This window comes from Triticum aestivum, chromosome 2A, assembly GCF_018294505.1.
Source record: "Triticum aestivum cultivar Chinese Spring chromosome 2A, IWGSC CS RefSeq v2.1, whole genome shotgun sequence".
Taxonomy (NCBI): Eukaryota; Viridiplantae; Streptophyta; class Magnoliopsida; order Poales; family Poaceae; genus Triticum; species Triticum aestivum.
The window spans coordinates 70,233,492-70,238,797 of NC_057797.1; positions in this window are offsets into that span (position 1 = coordinate 70,233,492).

Genomic DNA, 5,306 nt, shown 5'->3' on the forward strand with positions numbered 1-5,306 from the left:
CACTCGCCGTGAAAAGTCTGCAGCTGCTAAGCAACGTGTGGTCATGCCGTTGCATCGTTGAAAAGCCAAGTATTGGGAAGCCTACCGCTCAAAGAATCCGTATGAGGTTCCCATTGCTCCCCATTGGACCACTATTCAGTTCCGGAATGAGATGCAAGTGCGGATTATTCATGAACTCTTTGAGCACAACAAGAATAGATATGCCAAGCAGTGGACGATTGATTTTGATCATTGGAGGAACAACATGGAGTATTTTGGTGAGGCGTTAGCTCTCTGCGAGGAGTTTGATCTTGTCAAGATCATGTCAGTCAACTGTGACTTTGATGTTCAACTCATCCATCAGTTCTATGCCACGGTTCATTTTGGGGAAGATGATGCGCGCACTCTCACCTTCATGTGTCGCGATGAATTGTTTCACGTTCCCTGGAGGGATTTCTGCAATGCTATTGGGTACGAGGATACCGGTCTGCAAGGAAGGGGTGGCATTCGCCCTCATGATTTTCCTGAGTCCATGCCTAAGGAGAAGCTTGCCCCTCTGTACATTCGGGGCCGTGGGATTATTGGAGAATCCAACGATTTGGAGAAGGTCTATGACATCATGCACCGAGTGTTCCGCAATGTGCTCTTGCCCAAGGTGGGCAATCAAGATGAAATTCATGGCTATCTGGTTGATTTGATGGTTGCTATGAAGACCATGGTGGGGACAGGGGCAACGTTTGATGTGTCAAATTGGCTGTGGCATGAGATGTACAACATGGTCATCTACCATAAAGTCCCAATCTACGCTCCGTTTGTCATGTGCTTTCTGAACTCTGTGTGGGCTGTTCGTCGTCCTGGAGAGCTCCTCACTTCTCCAGACAACCTCACTGTTCATGAGGTCAAGCTCCTTAAGAAGAAGAAGCATGCCGAGCCTCGCTTCTCTGAACATGCTCCTGAGGATGTCTATGCTACTTTTGACGATGAGGACTTTGAGCTGGAGCCAGGGGCCAAGCCTTCGTGGGTGGCCAAACTTACTGCCAAGGTAAAGAAGACCTTTTGTCTCCAGGCTGACATCCAGAAGAAGATGTATGAGGCACATGTCAATGAGAAGCTCGCACGGCGTCGCCAAATTGCAATGATGAAGCACCTCAACATGCAGGTTCAGAGTGGCTCTGAGAAGAGCATCACCATAGAGGAGCATTGGATCTCTACCCATAGCACCTGGACTGATGATGAAGCTGTTGGGTTTCATAGTAATTTCAAAAAATTTCCTACGCACACGCAAGATCATGTGATGCATAGCAACGAGGGGAGAGTGTTGTCTACGTACCCAACGTAGACCGACTGCGGAAGCGATGACACGACGTAGAGGAAGTAGTCGTACGTCTTCACGATCCAACCGATCAAGCACCGAAACTACGGCACCTCCGAGTTCGAGCACACGTTCAGCTCGATGACGATCCCCGGACTCCGATCCAGCAAAGTTTCGGGGAAGAGTTCCGTCAGCACGACGGCGTGGTGACGATCTTGATGAACTACAGCAGCAGGGCTTCGCCTAAACTCCGCTACAGTATTATCGAGGTATATGGTGGCAGGGGGCACCGCACACGGCTAAGGAATAGATCACGTGGATCAACTTGTTGTCTCTTTTGTGCTAGCCCTGCCCCTCTATTTATATGTTGAGCCCCGGGGTCGAAACTTGGAGCAAAAGCCTCCTCAAAGTCGGTTTTGCCCGAAAGACAAGAGTCCCACTCGGACTCCAGGACCAAACGCCACAATCCTTGGCGTCTGGCCCAGACGCCATGGGCCTCGGCGTCTGGCCCAGGGCCAGACGCCAGGGTCTCCGGCGTTTGGCCCCCTGGCCTCCGCAAAACTCCTTTTTGCACCGATCTAAAGCCTCATGAGCTTGACCCCTTGGCCTAACCATATCATCCAATATATGAATCTTTACGTCTCGACCATTTCGAGACTCCTCGTCATGTCCCCGATCTCATCCGGGACTCCGAACTCCTTCGGTTCATCAAAACATGTAAACTCATAATATAACTGTCATCGTAACCTTAAGCGTGCGAACCCTACGGGTTCGAGAGCAATGTAGACATGACCGAGACACGTCTCCGGTCAATAACCAATAGCGGGACCTGGATGCCCATATTGGCTCCTACATATTCTACGAAGATCTTTATCGGTCAGACCGCATAACAACATACGCTGTTCCCTTTGTCATCGGTATGTTACTTGCCCGAGATTCGATCGTCGGTATCCAATACCTAGTTCAATCTCGTTACTGGCAAGTCTCTTTACTCGTTCCGTAATACATCATCTCACAACTAACATATTAGTTGTAGTGCTTGCAAGGCTTATGTGATGTGCATTACCGAGAGGGCCCAGAGATACCTCTCCGTCAATCGGAGTGACAAATCCTAATCTCGAAATACGCCAACCCAACATCTACTTTTTGGAGACACCTGTAATGCTCCTTTATAATCACCCAGTTACGTTGTGACGTTTGGTAGCACCCAAAGTGTTCCTCCGGCAAACGGGAGTTGCATAATCTCATAGTCATAGGAACATGTATAAGTCATGAAGAAAGCAATAGCAACATACTAAACGATCAGGTGCTAAGCTAATGGAATGGGTCATGTCAATCAGATCATTCAACTAATGATGTGATCTCGTTACTCAAATAACAACTCATTGTTCATGGTCAGGAAACATAACCATCTTTGATTAACGAGCTAGTCAAGTAGAGGCATACTAGTGACACTCTGGTTGTCTATGTATTCACACATGTATTATGTTTCCGGTTAATACAATTCTAGCATGAATAATAAACATTCATCATGAAATAAGGAAATAAATAATAACTTTATTATTGCCTCTAGGGCATATTTCCTTCAGTCTCCCACTTGCACTAGAGTCAATAATCTAGATCACATCACCATGTGATTAACATCGATAGTTCACATCATCATGTGATTAACACCCATAGTTCACATCGTCATGTGACCAACACCCAAAGGGTTTACTAGATTCGGTAATCTAGTTCACATCGCTATGTGATTAACACCCAAAGAGTACTAAGGTGTGATCATGTTTTGCTTGTGAGAGAATCTTAGTCAACGGGCCTGCCAAAATTCAGATCCGTATGTATTTTGCAAAATTCTATGTCTACAATGCTGTGCACGGAGCTACTCTAGCTAATTGCTCCCACTTTCAATATGTATCCAGATTGAGACTTAGAATCATCTGGATCAGTGTCAAAAACTTGCATCGACGTAACCGTTTACGACGAACCCTTTTGTCACGTCCATAATCGAGAAACATATCCTTATTTTACTAAGGATAATTCTGACCGATGTCCAGTGATCTACTCCTAGATCACTATTGTACTCCCTTGCCAAATCAGTGCAGGGTATACAATAGATCTGGTATACAACATGACATACTTTATAGAACCTATGGCCAAGGCATAGGGAATGACTTTCATTCTCTTTCTATCTTCTGCCGTGGTCGGGCTTTGAGTCTTACTCAACTTCACACCTTGTAATACAGGCAAGAACTCTTTCTTTGACCGCTCCATTTTGAACTACTTCAAAATATTGTCAAGGTATGTACTCATTGAAAAAACTTATCAAACGTCTTGATCTATCTCTATAGATCTTGAAGCTCAATATGTAAGCAGCTTCACCGAAGTGTTTCTTTTGAAAAACTCCTTTCAAACACTCCTTTATGCTTTACAGAATAATTCTACATTATTTCCGATCAACAATATGTCAATCACATATACTTATCAGAAATGTTGTAGTGCTCCCACTCACTTTTCTTGTAAATACAGGCTTCACCGCAAGTCTGTATAAAACTATATGCTTTGATCAACTCATCAAAGCGTATATTCCAACTCCGAGATGCTTGCACCAGTCCATAGATGGATCGCTGGAGCTTGCACATTTTGTTAGCACCTTTCGGATTTGACAAAACCTTCTAGTTGCATCGTATACAACTCTTCTTTATTAAATCCATTAAGGAATTTAGTTTTGTTTATCCATTTGCCAGATTTCATAAAATGCGGCAATTGCTAACATGATTCGGACAGACTTTAAGCATAGATACGAGTGAGAATCTCTCATCGTAGTCAACACCTTGAACTTGTCGAAAACCTTTTTGCGACAATTTTAGCTTTGTAGATAGTAACACTACTATCAGCGTATGTCTTCCTCTTGAAGATCCATTTATTTTCTATGGCTTGCCGATCATCGGGCAAATCCATCAAAGTCCATACTTTTGTTCTCATACATGGATCATATCTCAGATTTCATGGCCTCAAACCATTTTGCGGAATCTGGGCTCATCATCGCTTCCTCATAGTTCGCAAGTTCGTCATGGTCTAGTAACATGACTTCCAGAACAGGATTACCGTACCACTCTGGTGCGGATCTCACTCTGGTTTACCTACGAGATTCGGTAGTAACTTGATTTGAAGTTTCATGATCATCATCATTAGCTTCCTCACTAATTGGTGTAGGAGTCACAGGAACAAATTTCTGTGATGATCTACTTTCCAATAAAGGAGAAGGTACAATTACCTTATCAAGTTTTCTACTTTCCTCCCGCTCACTTCTTTCGAGAGAAACTCCTTCTCTAGAAAGGATCCATTCTCAGCAACGAATTTGCCTTTGGATCTGTGATAGAAGGTGTACCCAACATTTTTCTTTTGGGTATCCTATGAAGACGCACTTCTTTTGAGCTTATCAGGTTGAAACTTTTTCACATAAGCATTGCAACCTCAAACTTTAAGAAACGACAACTTTGGTTTCTTGCCAAACCACAGTTCATAAGGCGTCGTCTCAACGGATTTTGATGGTGCCCTATTTAACGTGAATGCAGCTATCTCTAATGCATAACCCCAAAACGATAGTGGTAGATCGGTAAGATACATCATGGATTGCACTATATCCAATAAAGTACGGTTATGACGTTGGGACACACCATTACATTGTGGTGTTCCAGGTGGCATGAGTAGTGAAACTATTTCACATTGTTTTTAACTGAAGGCCAAACTCGTAACTCAAATACTCTTCTCTACGATCAGATCGTAGAAACTTTATTTTCTTGTTACGATGATTTTTCACTTCACTCTGAAATTCTTTGAACTTTTCAAATGTTTCAGACTTATGTTTCATCAAGTAGATATACTCATATCTACTCAAATCATTTGTGAAGATCAAAAAATAATGATATTTGTCGCGAGCCTCAATATTCATCGGACCACATACATCAGTATGTATGATTTCCAACAAATCTGTTGCTCGCTCCATTGTTCCGAA